The sequence below is a fragment of the Balaenoptera musculus genome, chromosome 5, assembly GCF_009873245.2.
Source record: "Balaenoptera musculus isolate JJ_BM4_2016_0621 chromosome 5, mBalMus1.pri.v3, whole genome shotgun sequence".
In the NCBI taxonomy this organism is placed as follows: Eukaryota; Metazoa; Chordata; class Mammalia; order Artiodactyla; family Balaenopteridae; genus Balaenoptera; species Balaenoptera musculus.
The window spans coordinates 112,464,112-112,482,662 of record NC_045789.1 but is presented as its reverse complement, the minus strand read 5'-3'; the positions used below and the strand labels follow the sequence as shown (position 1 = coordinate 112,482,662).

The following is an 18,551-nucleotide window of genomic DNA, read 5'->3' as shown; positions in this document are numbered from 1 at the left end:
CGGTCGACCTTGCAGTAAAGCTCTTTCTTTTCTCAAAGGCCGGTGCAATAGTATTGACTTCTATGCATGTCTGGCAGCGAGCCCTTGCTTGGTAGCAATATTAAGAGAACTTCTTTATGTTCTGAGACTGTAATTTGCCTAATTACACTCAATTTAGTGCAGAGTTTATTGAAACAGTTTGATATAGTTTCCTATGTCAAGTCATGGCTAAGAGAGGGGTATCATTCAGCAAGGGACACCTATGTAAAATAAAAGATTGTAATGGCAATTTGTAAAATTCAGTAAATGATTTGCAAATAACTAGAATGATTTGATGAATGATACACATTATAATTTATATTACTAACAAGCAGTTTTACATAATTCTATAGTATAGAGGACAAAAGTGAAATACATTTTTAATATTTGAATCTATATATTGATTTCTATAGTAACTTAGATTATCATATCAGTTGTAAAAATTTTTAATAGCACCTTGAAAGTTCTTGAGAAAAACGGAGGGGGGGAGCCAGCAGTGCCAGGGGCCACCTTCAGAGATTTGATTTAACCAATCTAGTCTCAGTACCTAGCATGGGTATTTTTAAAAGGCTCTCCAGGTAACACTAATGTACTGTCAAGGTTGAGAACTACTGCTCAGCAGCTGAGGTTGGCAAACTACCATCCACAGCTGCCTATTTTGGTAGATAAAGTTTTATTGGAACATGGCCATCCTCATTTGTTATGTGTCATGTATGTCTACTTTTGTGTCAAAACACAGAGTAGTTGCTGCAAAGCCAATATGGCCCAAAAAGCCTAAAATATTTTCTATCTGGCCCTTTATGGAAAAAGTTTGCCAGCTCTTTCTCTATAGCACTGAAAATGAATGAACTAATACTATGATAATATTTTTTAAAGTCTCCAATAAAATTTTTAATGAAAAACAAACTGGTGAATGATATGTACAGTGTAATACAATTTAAATGGAATTCCAAAATACACAATGCTACCGTAAGGCACTAATTTATGTAGTAACTATTTTTTAAAAACTACATAGAAATGTTAAACACAACATTCAGCGTAGTAGCTACATGTAGGGAAGAAGGAAGGGAAATAAGATTGGGAAACAGTAGAGGGAGAGGAGAGCTAAACCAAACAAAGAAACAAAATGAGGCAAAAATGGCAAGATTGACTAGAGCTGGAGGATGGTACATAAAGGTTTATGTTATTCTCTATACTTTTCTAAATGCTTCAAAACCTAAATAAATTGAAGAGTGGTGGGCACTGAGGCATTTGGATTTTACCTGTAGTACATTACAACAAAATATTTTAAGTATATTAACTTGTTTCATTCTCACAATAATCCAGTGAAACAGGTTTTTGTTTTTGTTTTAATTGAGGTATAGTTGATTTACAAAGTGAAACAAGTTTTAGTAACTCCATGAGGGTAGGAACTATATCTGTATTTGCTCACTATTGAATCACTAGCAACTAAAGCAGTGCTTGGTACTTAGTATGTGATCAAGAAACATTTGTTGAATAAATAAGCCAGAGAATGCATTTGTAACTGCAAGCAAAGTGGCTTATACAAAGTAAAACAGTTCATTCATGGAAGAGCTAGCCTTTGAATTCTGGTTACTGACAGCTAGTCTAGTGTCATTTATAATATTCTAAGTTAGCCTCTTTTCTCCTCCTTTTCTATAATCTGTTATGCCTTTGAACCAATGGCTTGACAAGAGCTGAACTCGTGCTAGCATTTTTCTGCAGTTATTAGAAACATAATCTTCAGACCATCAATTTAGTGATTTTGTGTTTTTTGTTGTTGTTTGACATATACAAGAATGGGCACATGGCTTGGTTAACTGTTTCCTATGGGATTGACATGTTTTATGAATTACACATCTGGGAAGAAGGGCTAGGTTCACTTGTTAACTAGGATGGCTGCCTAGAAGGTGGATTGATTTAGTATACAAATCCCATATTAATATTATTTCTAATGTAATTGCCTTTGTTAGTCATTTATTGAATGGAAAAAAAGCCTGCCCCACCAGCCTCCTCTTTCATGTTGCTGTTGTAGCATTTTCTTTTTCTTCCAATCTCTTGATTCTATTGATTATGAATAAGGTGGTAAGCCTGTCAACCCCTCACCATCAAAACCAACTTCATCAAGAACAGAAACACAGTTGCATAGCCTTTTAGAATCCTAAAGTAGTTTAAATTAGTTATTTCATTTTTCTTTCTCAATGAGGAAGTTAGATTTACAAATGAGAAAGCTGAAGCTAAAATAATTAGGTATCATCCAAATTCAAAAAACCAAAATGTGGCAAAGTTATGATTTAGGCCCAAATATGATTTCAAAACCATTTTTTCTTTATGGTTCTAGGAGGCTAATATCAAGTTGGACATGGGAAACTAAAGAGCAAGTCTAAAGCAGTACTTTTCCTAATCTTAGGAGGTAGGTTGTTTGGTTTGTATTTTAATTGGTTCTTAGGCTTTGGATTTGTTATTTTCAGTTCAGAGTACCTAGTGAGTTCTAAAATTGTGTTGGGGCTTTAGGCCAAGGCTAGATTTCCAGATGAAATGTCTGTCACATATCCTGCACTACACACACTTGCTGATAAATGAGTGTTTACTCCACAATGGACTTTTCTCCAATCTGTGAGCCTATGGTGGTTTAGATCTATGCTACTAGGGCTTGCTCCAAACCACATGGCTCAGTGATTGCAGGGAACATCTGTCTATGCTTACCAGTTCATATAATGTATCTTCCCTAGCCATATAAATCCTCACTTGTGTGGATAGTCTATAGCTATATACAATATAGAATATTTTATATACTATTCCTAATGACATAATAGGCATGAAAGGTATTATTCTAAAACAGGTCATGGCGTGAATATACACATTCAATATTAATATTCCAAGTGAAGTAGTAGATAAGGAGATATACTGAGTTAATCTTCTTTAGTTATGTTGTATTTGAAATGTACACAATGTAAAATATGAAAGTCAGGAACAAAAACCACATTCACAGAAAGATAGACAAAATGAAAAGGCAGAGGGCTATATAGCAGATGAAGGAACAAGATAAACCCCCAGAACAACAACTAAATGAAGTGGAGATAGGCAACCTTCCAGAAAAAGAATTCAGAATAATGATAGTGAAGGTGATCCAGGACCTCGGAATAAGAATGGAGGCAAAGATCGAGAAGATGCAAGAAATGTTTAACAAAGACCTAGAAGAATTAAAGAACAAACAAACAGAGATGAACAGTACAATAACCGAAATGAAAACTACACTAGAAGGAATCAATAGCAGAATAACTGAGGCAGAAAACGGTTAAGTGACCTGGAAGACAGAATGGTGGAATTCACTGCTGCGGAACAGACTAAAGAAAAAAGAATGAAAAGAAATGAAGACAGCCTAAGAGACCTCTGGGACAACATTAAATGCAACAACATTCACATTATAGGGGTCCCAGAAGGAGAATAGAGAGAGAAAGGACCAGAGAAAATATTTGAAGAGATTATAGTCGAAAACTTCCCTAACATGGGAAAGGAAATAGCCACCCAAGTCCAGGAAGCGCAGAGAGTCCCATACAGGATAAACCCAAGGAGAAACACGCCGAGACACATAGTCATCAAATTGGCAAGAATTAAAGACAAAGAAAAATTCTTGAAAGCAGCAAGGGAAAAACGACAAATAACATACAAGGGAACTCCCATAAGGTTAACAGCTGATTTCTCAGTAGAAACTCTACAAGCCAGAAGGGAGTGGCATGATATACTTAAAGTGATGAAAGGGAAGAACCTACAACCAAGATTACTCTACCCGGCAAGGATCTCATTCAGATTCGATGGAGAAATCAAAAGCTTTACAGACAAGCAAAAGCTAAGAGAATTCAGCACCACCAAACCAGCTGTACAACAAATGCTAAAGGAACTTCTCTAAGTGGGAAACACAAGAGAAGAAAAGGACCTACAAAAACAAACCCAAAACAATTAATAAAATGGTCATAGGAACATACATATCGATAATTACCTTAAACGTAAATGGATTAAATGCTCCAACCAAAAGACACAGGCTTGCTGAATGGATACAAAAACAAGACCCATATATATGCTGTCTACAAGAGACCCACTTGAGACCTAGGGACACATACAGACTGAAAGTGAGGGGATGGAAAAAGATATTCCATGCAAATGGAAATCAAAAGAAAGCTGGAGTAGCTATACTCATATCAGATAAAATAGACTTTAAAATAAAGAATGTTACAAGAGACAAGGAAGGACACTACATAATGATCAAGGGATCAGTCCAAGAAGAAGATATAACAATTATAAATATATATGCACCCAACATAGGAGCACCTCAATACATAAGGCAACTGCTAACAGCTATAAAAGAAATCCACAGTAACACAATAATAGTGGGTGACTTTAACACCTCTCTTACACCAGTGGACAGATCATCCAAAATGAAAATAAATAAGGAAACACAAGCTTTAAATGACACAATAGACCAGATAGATTGAATTGATATTTATAGGACATTCCATCCAAAAACAGCAGATTACACTTTCTTCTCAAGTGTGCACGGAACATTCTCCAGGATAGATTACATCTTGGGTCACAAATCAAGCCTCAGTAAATTTAAGAAAATTGAAGTCATATCAAGCATCTTTTCTGACCACAACGCTATGAGATTAGAAATGAATTACAGGGAAAAAAAAGTAAAAAACACAAACACATGGAGGCTAAACAATACGTTGCTAAATAACCAAGAGGTCACTGAAGAAATCAAAGAGGAAATAAAAAAATACCTAGAGACAAATGACAATGAAAACACGACGATCCAAAACCTATGGGATGCAGCAAAAGCAGTTCTAAGAGGGAAGTTTATAGCTATACAAGCCTACCTCAAGAAACAAGAAAAATCTCAAGTAGACAATCTAATGTTACACCTAAAGGAACTAGAGAAAGAAGAACAAAGAAAACCCAAGGTTAGCAGAAGGAAAGAAATCATAAAGATCAGAGCGGAAATAAATGAAATAGAAACTAAGAAAACAGTAGCAAAGATCAATAAAACTAAAAGCTGGTTCTTTGAGAAGATAAACAAAATTGATAAGCCATTAGCCAGACTCATCAAGAAAAAGAGGGAGAGGACTCAAATCAGTAAAATTAGAAATGAAAAAGGAGAAGTTACAACAGACACCGCAGAAATACAAAGCATCCTAAGAGACTACTACAGGCAACGCTATGGCAATAAAATGGACAACCTGGAAGAAATGGACAAATTCTTAGAAAGGTATAAGCTTCCAAGACTGAACCAGGAAGAAACAGAAAACATGAACAGACCAATCACAAGTAATGAAATAGAAACTGTGATTAAAAATCTTCCAACAAACAAAAGTCCAGGACCAGATGGCTTCACAGGTGAATTCTATCAAACATTTAGAGAAGAGCTAACACCCACCACTCTCAAACTCTTCCAAAAATTGCAGAGGAAAGAACACTCCCAAACTCATTCTATGAGGCCACCATCACCCTGATACCAAAACCAGGCAAAGATACTACAAAAAAAGAAAATTACAGACCAATATCACTGATGAATATAGATGCAAAAATCCTCAACAAAATACTAGCAAACAGAATCCAACAACACATTAAAAGGATCATACACCACGATCAAGTGGGATTTATCCCAGGGATGCAAGGATTCTTCAATATACGCAAATCAATCAATGTGATACACCATATTAACAAATGGAAGAAGAAAAACCATATGATCATCTCAATAGATGCAGAAAAAGCTTTTGACAAAATTCAACACCCATTTATGATAAAAACTCTCCAGAAAGTGGGCATAGAGGGAACCTACCTCAACATAATAAAGGCCATATACGACAAACCCACAGCAAACATCATCCTCAATGGTGAAAAACTGAAAGCATTTCCTCTAAGATCAGGAACGAGACAAGGATGTCCACTCTCACCCCTATTATTCAACATCGTTTTGGAAGTCCTAGCCACGGCAATCAGAGAAGAAAAGGAATACAAATTGGAAAAGAAGAAGTAAAACTGTCACTCTTTGCAGATGACATGATACTACACATAGAGAATCCTAAAGATGTCACCAGAAAACTACTAGAGCTAATCAATGAATTTGGTAAAGTAGCAGGATACAAAATTAATGCACAGAAATCTCTTGCATTCCTATACACTAATGATGAAAAATCTGAAAGAGGAAATTAAGGAAACACTCCCATTTACCATTGCAACAAAAAGAATAAAACACCTAGGAATAAACCTATCTAGGGAGACAAAAGATCTGTTTGCAGAAAACTGTAAGACACTGATGAAAGAAATTAAAGATGACACCAACAGATGGAGAGATATACCATGTTCTTGGATTGGAAGAATCAATATTGTGAAAATGACTATACTACCCAAAGCAATCTACAGATTCAGTGCAATCCCTATCAAATTACCAGTGTCATTTTTTACAGAACTAGAACAAATCATCTTAAAATTTGTATGGAGACACGAAAGACCCCAAATAGCCAAAGCAGTCTTGAGAGAAAAAAACGGAGCTGGAGGAATCAGACTCCCTGACTTCAGACTATACTACAAAGCTACAGTAATCAAGACAATATGGTACTGGCACAAAAACAGAAACATAGATCAATGGAACAAGATAGAAAGCCCAGAGATAAACCCACACACCTATGGTCAACTAATCTATGACAAAGGAGTCAAAGATACACAATGGAGAAAGGACAGTCCCTTCAATAAGTGGTGCTGAGAAAACTGGACAGCTACATGTAAAAGAATGAAATTAGAACACTCCCTAACACCATACACAAAAATAAGCTCAAAATGGATTCGAGACCTAAATGTAAGACCAGACACTATAAAACTCTTAGAGGCAAACATAGGAAGAACACTCTTTGACATAAATCACAGGAAGATCTTTTTTGATCCACCTCCTAGAGTAATGGAAATAAAAACAAAAATAAACAAATGGGACCTAATGAAACTTCAAAGCTTTTGCACAGCAAAGGAAACCATTAACAAGACGAAAGACAACCCTCAGAATGGGAGAAAATATTTGCAAAGGAATCAACGGACAAAGGATTAATCTCCAAAAAATATAAATAGCTCATTCAGCTCAATATTAAAGAAACAAACAACCCAATCCAAAAATGGGCAGAAGACCTAAATAGACATTTCTCCAGAGAAGACCTACAGATGGCCAAGAAGCACATGAAAAGCTGCTCAACATCACTAATTATTAGAGAAATGCAAATCAAAACTACAATGAGGTATCACCTCAGACCAGTTAGAATGGGCATCATCAGAAAGTCTACAAACAACAAATGCTGGAGAGGGTGTTGAGAAAAGGGAACCCTCTTGCACTGTTGGTAGGAATGTAAATTGATACAGCCACTATGGAGAACAGTATGGAGGTTCCTTAAAAAACTAAAACTAGAACTGCCATATGATCCAGCAATCCCATTACTGGGCATATACCCAGAGAAAACCATAATTCAAAGAGACACATGCACCCGAATGTTCATTGCAGCACTATTTACAATAGCCAGGTCATGGAAGCAACCTAAATGCCCATCGACAGACGAATGGATAAAGAAGATGTGGTACATATATACAACGGAATATTACTCAGCCATAAAAAGGAACGAAATTGAGTCATTTGTTGAGACGTGGATGGATCTAGAGACTGTCATACAGAGTGAAGTAAGTCAGAAAGAGAAAAATAAATATCGTATATTAACGCATGTATGTGGAACCTAGAAAAATGGTACAGATGAGCCGGTTTGCAGGGCAGAAGTTGAGACACAGATGTAGAGAACAGACATATGGACACCAAGAGGGGAAAACTGCGGTGGGGTGGGGATGGTGGTGTGCTGAATTGGGCGATTGGGATTGACATGTATACACTGATGTGTATAAAAGTGATGACTAATAAGAACCTGCAGTATAAACAAACAAAACAACTAAAAAAAAAAAGAATGTCAGGACCTATTCAGACTTTTGTCACTAGGGAGGAAAATATTTTCAAATGTAGATTTTGAATTATCACTAACCCTCTGTGAGAGGTTGGACTTTTCCATGCTTTTTCTTTTAGAGTACAGGAACCATGTTGAGTACCTAATAGCTAGCAGAACAAAAGATTCAGCATTTTTTTCAAAGGCAAATTATTTGGTTTATGTCTGTTCTCATTTTTCAGATCTTTTAATTGGTGTAAATACTATGTTTGTGGTTGGATTAAAAGATTTTTAGAACTATTTAGACTAGAGATTAGCAGCCAATTATCTCATTTCATAGTAAGAAAACCACAGCTCACAGAAGTTAAGAAACAGAGTTGGGACTAAATCCAAAAGTCCAAATTAAGAGTGTTAACCCTGACCTCCCTGAATAGTTCAGTTGCTAATTCATATTGAAAGTTATTTTGAAATGTTGAATTTATCTAATTCTTTTGAAATCTACTGCTAATTCCTCAATCAAAGCATTTACTAAGTATCTAGATATCTATAGGATTTTATTTTATTTTTTAAATTTATTTTTATTTTATTTTATTTTTTATTGGAGTAAAATTGCTTTACAATGTTGTGTTAGTTACTGTTGTACAATGAAGTGAATTAGCTATACATATACCTATATTCCCTCCCTCTTGGACTTCTCTCCCCCCTCTTCACCCCCATCTAGGTCATCACAGAGCACCGAGCTGAGCTCCCTGTGCTATACAGCAGGTTCCCACTAGCTATCTATTTTACACATGGTAGTGTATTTATGTCAATCCTGATCTCCCAATTCGTCCCACCCTCCCCTTCCCCCACTGTGTCCACATGTCCGTTCTCTACGTCTACACCTCTATTCCTGCCCTACAAATAGGTTCATCTGTACCATTTTTCTAGATTCCACATATATGCATTAATATGCGATATTTGTTTTTCTCTTTCTGCCTTACTTCACTCTGTATGACAGACTCTATGTCCATCCACATCTCTACAAATGACCCAATTTCGTTCCTTTTTATGGCTGAGTAATATTCCATTGTATATATGTACCACATTTTCTTTATCCATTCATCTGTCATTGGACATTTAGGTTGTTGCCATGTCCTGGCTGTTGTAAATAGTGCTGCAGTGAACATTGGGGTACATGTGTCCTTTTCCATAGGATTTTAAATTGGACTTAGTGCTTCCAGTTTCTTTTTACTCCAATTCATCTTGTTTTTGTTTCTGAATTTATTTACTCCCTACTAGTGCCCTAAGTAGTCCTTAAATTTTTTTAAATGATCATGAAATATTTTATCTTTACAAAATGATATTATTGTAGATCAGGAAACACACTCTGAGAGGGAGATTTATGCTCAGGAAGTCTACTGTGACATGTTCTTGAGATCAGTGCCTATAAGGGGAGGAAAAGAAGTAAGATTGGGCAGAGGGAGTTGTTGGGCAGCTCTGGAGGCCAGGCCTTTATACTCGTATATCTGCCTATGTCTGCTGCTTCTGGAGAAGGGGAAAACATCGGGTGAAGTGCCTCTCTTTGGTTAAGGGCAATTCCTAGAGGGCACCGTCAGCTGCCAGTTTCCCCAGAAGGCATGAGTGCTTTAGGCCTGAACAGAATTTTGAGTGGTACACTACAGCATCCACTCTGAATATATATAACATATGAATAAGACATAAGAAATAAAACAAACACTCACTGTGTTGGAAAGAGTAATCCCTGCCCTCCTCCCCACCATACACACCAAGATGTCCATGTACTAATCCCTGGAGCATATGAATATTATACCTTACATGGCAAAAGGGACTTTGCAGATGTGATTACGTTAAAGATCTTGAGATGGGGAGATTATCCTGGATTATCTGTGTGGGCCAGTGTAATCACAAAGATCCTTATTATAGGGAGGTAGGAAGGTCAGAATCAGAGAAGGACATGTGATGACAGAAGCAGAGGTTGGAGCAGTATGGCCAGAAATCAAGAAATGCAGCAGCCTCTAAACACTGGAAGAGCCCAAAAATGTATTCTCTTCTGGATCCTCCAGAAAGCTCTCAGCTCTGCCAACACTTTGATTTATGCCCCATAAGACCCATTTCAGACTTCTAAACTTGAAAACTGAAAGATAATAAATTTTAATGTTTTAAAGCTACTAAGTTTGCAATAATTTGTTACAGCAGCAATAGGAACCAGTACACCTCTGTGCTCTCACCCCAGAGTAAGCAATCGAACGCTAAACGTGCCTTTGAGAGCCTCTGTCTACCCCTCTCCAGTCACATCCCTCTCCTTTCCTACCAAGGGTAGCTACTATTCTGAATATTAATTTGATCATTTCCTCAATTTTCATTATAGTTTTACTCTATGTTTATATATTTCTAGTGGTACATTAAGTGTTTATGTTTTCATAGTATTCTGAAGTTGCTTTGTCACTCCACATTGTGTTTGAGATTCATCAATGTGATGTGTGGAGCTGTGGTGCATTTATTTTACTGCTGTTGTATTCTAGTTTTATGAGTATATGGCAATTGAGTTATCCTCTTGTTGGTTGTTATTCTACCTTCTCATACTTGCTTTAATCTAGTAAAATTACTGCAGATTGTCCTCTGAATGGGTAAGGGCAACGTCTAAGGAAAAGCACATCAGAGAGATCAGTGTAGTGTCACAATCTTTCTTTCTATTTACCTCACCTTCTTTCCTGACAAATGAATATTCTTCTCATTTTCACGGCCTTATTTATTTATTTAAATCGTTTTTACATCTTTATTGGAGTATAATTGCTTTACAATGGTGTGTTAGTTTCTGCTGTATAACAAAGTGAATCAGCTATATGTATACATATATCCCCATATCCCCTCCCTCTTCAGCCTCCCTCCCATCCTCCCTATTCCACCCCTCTAGGTGGTCACAAAGCACTGAGCTGATCTCCCTGTGCTATGTGGGGCTGCTTCCCACTAGCTATCTATTTTACATTTGGTAGTGTATATATGTCAATGTTACTCTCTCACTTCGTCCCAGCTTCACCTCCCCCCTCCCCGTGTCCTCAAGTCCATTCTCTACGTCTGTGTCTTTTTTTTTTTTAACTTAAAAATATTTATTAATTCATTTATAGTAATAATAATCAACCTATTACGTGTCAGCATAAATCACGTTTTTAACAGAAAATATCTATATTTTCCAAAACCAGAGAAAATATGTGAGAAGAGTGGCATTGTTTTATATTAAGTTCTTTTTACATAAATTTACATCACATTTTTTTTTATTCAAACAGAAAGTTACAAAAATTATAATCATCCTCATCAGTTCACTCAGCCCCATGTAATTAATTTCTTTTTCATCTTGATCTTTTGTTAGCACTTTTATGAATCCATCAGTTTTCCATTAGAGTTCTGAAAATGCTTATTCATTCATTTCAGCAGTATAGTCAGTTACCAAAAACCTGTACTTGTCAGAGTCTTTTCCATGAATTCCTTGAAGATGAAAGCCGTTTATGGGAACATTTTTGCAAAAGCATCAGAGTACACCCAGGACTGTCTGTAAATGACAAAAGACTTAAAAATGACCACGGTTAAAGATTTGATGTAAGTTCATAGTAATGCAATTGACAAGGAAATTTAGTTATTTCCGGGATATACATTTTAAAGTAATAACTAGAATTATGCCTTATAACATTATACCAGAACATATAAGATTTTTAGAAATTTCATGTAATGTCTGAAACATTTACATTAACATATTTCCATACAAATAACCCAAAGAAAGTTCAGTATAAGTGTTTTTTTTAATTTTTTAATTTAATTTTATTATTTTTTTTATACAGCAGGTTCTTATTAGTCATCAATTTTATACACATCAGTGTATACCTGTCAATCCCAATCGCCCAATTCAACACACCACCATCCCCACCCCCCCCACGGCTTCCCCCCCTTGGTGTCCATATGTTTGTTCTCTACATCTGTGTCTCAACTTCTGCCCTGCAAACCGGTTCATCTGTACCATTTTTTTAGGTTCCACATACATGCATTAATATATGATATCTGTTTTTCTCTTTCTGACTTACTTCACTCTGTATGACAGACTCTAGGTCCATCCACCTCACTACAAATGACTCAGTTTCGTTTCTTTTTATGGCTGTGTAATATTCCATTGTATATATGTGTCATGACCGAATTTAAATAAGTTCCTAGATGATAGGAATTGTGATGCTAAACCTATTATATTGTACAGTACTTTGTATGAGGTATTGCTGGTGCTGAATAATTGTGAAATAATAATAGCAATAAATGTTATGTACTACCAGCATGTAGGCATCAGGACCATTTGGTTGCAGACAACAGAAACTCAACTCATACAAGCTTAAGTGGAAAACATATTCTTTTGGTTCACATATGTGGAAATTTCAGTGGGAGAAGCTAGAGCTTTAGGGCACAGCTAGATACAATGGTTGAAATGATATCCTTAGGACTCTTTATTTCTTTCCATCACTCAGATTATCCATCTTTGCCTGACCTCATTGTCAGAAAGAGAATATCATAATGGAAAGATGCCTAGTGTTGCTCCAAATCTACTTCATTTTACAAGTCATTCGTCCAGAAAAATAGAACATTACACTCCCTCCTAGTTACCAGATATGAAATCTCTGATGATCTGGAGATATTTTAATAGGTTTTGTTTGAGTCATGACAGTCTTACCTGATTTGCATGGACTGAAACTATTAATGTGGAATGGATGAGATTCCATGTTAATCCAAAGGAAAGGATGCTGAGCAGAAAAGAAATGTCCTCTACCACATGTATCAGAAAACCTTCTCAAGTTTAATATATTTAACACTATGCTAAGTGTGAGGATGCTGGGATCTTAATCTAAACAAAAATAATCCTTATAAGCATGGATTCTCCCAGTCAAACATAAAAATCCAAATAAAGTTTAGGTTGATAGCCTATTATCTGGTTACATTTTCTCTTTGGGATACAAATTGTTCTTAAAATAAAAGGGAAAACCTGTGAGGTATATGCCATTTTGTTGAATTTTGAACCACAAAAGCTTCAAGCTTCGAATACTGATTTTCACAGTGTCCATGCTGTGAAAATCCCTATGATAAAACGAATTTCACTTTCAATTCGGTGTTTCTCTACTTTGGAACATGAGTGCATTATTTTTAACCTGACTCTGAGTTTGTATGTATACATCTGTGTGTGTATTGGGTTATATGAATAGACAGAATGGTTGAGTGGGAAGAACACGGGGTCTGTGAGTAATAAGGCTTGAATTCCCACAAAACTTTAAAAATAATGCTTTAATACTTACTATGTTGCAGTTATCCCCCACGTTGTAATCTAGCCTTTTATGTATTTTATTTAATCATCAGTAGGATGTGAACACCTCAAGTTCAAAATAAGGATTGTGTTTTAGTTATTTTTATATTCTAAGCCTTGACAAACATCTGACACATAGAACTCACTGAATAAACATCTATTGAATTCTTATTGTTAACATAATATTTATCAAAAATAGTGATGTTAAGCATAATACTAATAAATATTACTTATTAAGTGGCTAATATGTGTCATGTTCTGCCAGGTACTTTTCAAGTTAATTTACTGTTTATTAAATTATTAACATCACAGCTTGGATGAGTCTCCTCATTTGTAAAAAGACTGTGGCTATATAATATCTAATATCTCTTCCAAGTTAAATGTTGTAGGAATTTATTTTCCCTTTGACTTCCATTATAAGATTAGAGATGAGTTCTTATGGATAGTATTTAAACCAAGTACATAATAAAATTTCACTTGGCACACATTGCACAATAGTTATTCACTAGGGACTATATTCTGTGTTCTTCTAATACTTTCTCTGTGGGAGAAGGCTATCTGCTCTTCTCCAAAGATAGCCTATTTTAAAAAATTCTGCTTAGAGTGGGCAGGACACTAGCAGTCTCCTCCAGGCTTCACTGTACCAGAACTTGAGTTTTATGTCTACCATCACCTTGAGAGTTTCGGAGCAGATCCATTCCCTCCCAATATCAATCTGCCTCTAATTACTACGAAGGAAAAGACTTCTGAGTTATGCAGTAAGATGTTTATTTCCAGCTTGCCTTTCTTTCTTCAAGCTGACTTTTATCACAGTTCAACTACCAACATATCTCATGTGTACAACTGCAATAATGAGTTTATTCACATCCACTCTAGCCCTCTCTAATCTCTTTTCCACATTGAAGCCAAAATAATATCTTCAAAATTCCTATTAGTCCCTACTTACAAGACTTAAATGGTATCCATTGTTCTAAGGATAAAGACAACATTCTGCAACCTGGTTTAGAAGGTTTTGCGTAATAGGCCTCTACTTCCTCTCAGAGACGTCTTCATGTTTCTTTCGCCTCTCTGCCCTAGCCACACTGGCCTATGTTGAATCCCCATACTCCCCAAGCACATGGGGTATTTTCATGTATTGTTTCATCAGCTTGAAATTCTTTCTCTTCCCTCTTCATCTGTTAATTTCATAGTTGAGAGTGTGGACTCTTGAACCAGATTACTTTGGTTTGTAATCCCAGTTCTACTACTCACTGGCGTAATGACCTCAGGCAAGACACTTAGCTTTTCTGTGCCTCAGTTTCCTAATTTGTAAAATGGGGGGTCTTTTTAGTTCTGAGCACCCAATTCTAAGTTATGGGGGTGGAGATTTTGTCCCCACACCTCTAACAAGCAATGCTCTGACACCAGCTGAGTATTATACAATTCTACCTTATCTACCCAGAGACAGCATCAGATTCCACAAGTTGAGGGCGCTGTTCTACAGTACTCCCTAATACCTCCCTACTCCAGATGCCAACCGCAAGCCCAGGTTGTTACCTGTGCTTGTGACCAACCAGCTGTATATTGAAGGTTCCCATGAACTCTTCCTTCGGTTGATTAATTTGCAAAGCGGCCCATAGAACTCAGAGAAACATTTTGTTTACTAGATCACTGGTTCATTATGAACGGCTATAACTTAGGAACAGCCATTCCTAAGATGGAAGAGATGAACAGGGCAAGATATGGGAAAAGGGGTGGAGCATCTATGCTCTCTCTATAGTCACAGTCATAATTTTACATTTATTTATGGATTTAAAAAATAACTTAGGTGTTTCTTTTATTCTCTTTTTCCTTTTATTCTTTTACTTTAAACTGTACATTAACATTAAAATTTTTTTCCTACCAAATATTTGCCAGTTTTATTGAGGTATAATTGACATACATACACTGTACATATTTAAAGTACAATTTTATAAGCTTTGACATATGTATACAGCTGTAAAATATCACCACAATCAGGCCTATCAGAGTTTAAAGTAGACCTACTTCCCATAGATCTCAAAGCCTCCAGAGGTTTTTGTTTTTGTTTTTTTATTGCTGGAGCACTTCTAGAAATGTTTTCAAAGGTGGTCTTTATGTGATGAATGTTCTGATACTTATGTGCATGAAAGAATCATTATTTCAGCCACACACTTAGATAATAGTTTAGTTTTACGTAAAGCCCTAGATTTGAAGTTCTTTTCTTTTAGTACTTTGAAAATATTGCTTCATGTTCTTCTTATATCTTTTAAGTGATTATTTGACTCATGTCTTTTTCCACAGCTATGCTGTAAACTCTATGAAGGCAGAGGTCATGTGGTTTTTGCTCATCATTGTATCCCCTTGTGTATCCAGCATAGTGCCTTGGTACTTAATAGGTGCTCCTTCACTTTTGTTGAATGAATGGACAAAGATTTAGGGTGAAGCAAGACTAGAAAGATATTTGGGATGTTTTGGATGGTCTTGAAAGCTAGTTGAAAAGTTTGTATTTAATTTGGCAAGCAATAGAGTTACACAGAGTTTTAAGATAGTGTTCCATAGTGACATAATTAGAGCAGCCCTTTAGGAAGCTTATTCTGACAACAATATATTAGATACATTGGAGTGCTAGAAGTATGGAAACCAATTATAGTACTACAATAACAATGCAGGCTAAACAATGAAAGCCTGAACTTGGATGCTGGGTGTGGGAATTGCAAACTGGAGACATATTTGAGACAGGACAGGACTTGACAAGGGTAGTGAATGATTTTTAAACTTCAGATCTGGATGACTGGGAGACAGTGTTCCATGAACAGAAATAGGAGATTTGAGACAAGTGAACAGTTTACATGAGACATATGTTCTGAGTTAGGTTTGAAATGGTTTTGGTTTGAGGTGCTGATGGGATGTTCAGGAAAAAGCTGAAATTGTGGCTGTGGAGCTCAGGACATGGTTCACAACTAGAGATAAGGTCTTAAACAGGGCTGGCCATCTATGACCCATGGATAGCCAACCTGCTACTCACTTTTGTATGGCCCACAAGTCAAGACTGTATTTTACATTTTTAAATGCTGAGAGAAAATTAAGAAAGAGTAATATTTTGTGACACATGAAAATTATATGAAATTCAGATTTTACTGTTCATGGTTTTATTAGAACAGAGCCACACTTGTTTCTGTATTGTCTATGGTTGCTTTTGTACTACAAAAGCAGAGTCAAATAGTTCCATCAGACTGTATGGCCTGCAAAGCCTGAAATATTTACTGTCTGGCCTTTTACTGAAAAAAATTGCCACTGTATACATACATTCCTGAGTTGTCAACTGTTGTCAATCTTTTGCAAAGCAGTTTGACCAGAACAGAACACAAAAAAATGATAACAGCTGTATTAAAATAACAAAGTTATGGACTTTTCTCTCCTTTTACAAATTCAAGTATTTTAACAAGACATTGATAATTTTTCTTAAAATAAATTTTATAAAAAATCCATTCAAGTATTTCAGGCAAATGCAAATGTATTTACTGTTTGAATGAAGAGCAGAATTCTAGGCCTGTAATAAAACTTGGAACACTTCATTAGGTCATACCAAGCAGAATTTTACACAAATGAAGGTGACTGTAAGATGTGACAGGAGAAAGGGGAAACTAGATTCTGCTTGTTCAGCCCTAGGGAGGGGCTGTGTTATAAATGGATCAGTCACCTGTGGTTGAAGGCCCAGGTCTTAGCTTTAAGACACAAGAATTCAATTTTTCAGTTATCTTGGAGTTGGTTTTTGATTGCATTTCTTCCCAATAAGAAGGACCATCTGGTACAGCAAAAAGGAAAAGTAGCTGGGTGGGCCTGTGGAGAGTTGTCATCAAACCAGAAGAGCTTCTTACTATTATATAAAGACAAAGTGAATCTGACTCAAATGCTTGAATTGGTCAATCAATCAAGTTACCTTCTGCTATGAATAAAGTTGATAAATATTGACAAACATTGCTCTTTGGCTCTCTTATTTTAGACCCTATAATGATTATTACTCTTCAGTTACATAGCATGACACCATTATAGACAACAATAAAAAATATCCAAAGTTATCTTTATATTTATTCCCTTTGATAAAATTAAGGAGCAGTTTAATTTGGGGGAACACTCTAACATTGTGAAAGTTAACTCAGAGAATGATTTTTGTTAAGCTCTTCCCCCAAATTCTTGGGAGTTTATCCTTTTTAGGAATTACGTTTTCATATTTTCAGCTTATAGTGAGTATTTAATATATTTTGTGATAATTCTTCAGCTATTTTGCCAAAAGGTAAGAGTTATTCCCCTTTTAGCATGGTCAATAACATAGATAAGGAATGTCACATCATTAAAAAATACAACTTCATAGGGTTTGAGGTATATAGAATTTTTTCAATATTTAGTGTGACTTGAAATATGTGTTAATATTTTTCTGTGGTAATTTTTTAGCACATATTTTCTGGCATGATATAAAATGGCAGCTGGAATGGCATAAGTATTTCTATGTCAGACATATCAAGTTTGAGGGGCAAGAGAGGACAATATGAAGTCCATCGGTTGGGAATGTGGCCCTAGACCTGTGGACAAAGGGCAGACCTAGAGATGCTAGAATTGAGATTTGAGGCAGAGCAACAGATGAGGTCAAAAAGAGAACCTGTGGAAATGGAGGAGAGGCTCTGTGATGTGAAGGTAATATGTATAAAAGTATCTGCCACAGCGCCTGGCACATACTATGCACCTTATATATGGTCAATGCTATAGAGTGGACTGGCAGTCAAGGAGCATTGGGGTTGTGCAAAGAAAAAGAAGCCAGAGAGAGTGGTTTAAGAAATAGGAGAATCTTCAGCAAAGTAGCAGGATACAAGATTAACATTCAGAAATCAGTTGCATTTCTTTACACTAATAATGAAATATCAGAAAGGGAATGTAAAAAAAAAAAACCTTTTAAAATTGCACCAAAAAAAAAAAAAAAAAACCTAGGAATAAACCTGGCCAAGGAGGTGGAAGACTTATACACTGAGAACTATAAAACATTAATAAAGGAAATTAAAGGGGATTCAGAGAAATGGAAAGATATCCCATGCTCTTGGAGTGGGAGAATTAATATTGTTAAAATGACAATACTACCCAAAGCAATCTACAGACTTAATGTGATCCCTATCAAATTACCCATGACATTTTTCACAGAACTAGAACAAATAATCCAAAAATTTATATGGAACCATAAAAGA

The 18,551-nt window shown here is 36.0% G+C and overlaps 1 long non-coding RNA gene across 1 annotated transcript in view; it reads left to right on the top strand.

The window, feature by feature from the left end:
* Positions 1–2,368: 2,368 nt before the first annotated feature.
* Positions 2,369–18,551, top strand: part of LOC118895271 — a 58,721-nt gene continuing 42,538 nt past the window's right edge. The window contains exon 1 of the long non-coding RNA XR_005019921.1: positions 2,369–2,431. This is a non-coding gene — a long non-coding RNA (uncharacterized LOC118895271). The remainder of the gene's footprint in view (positions 2,432–18,551) is intronic.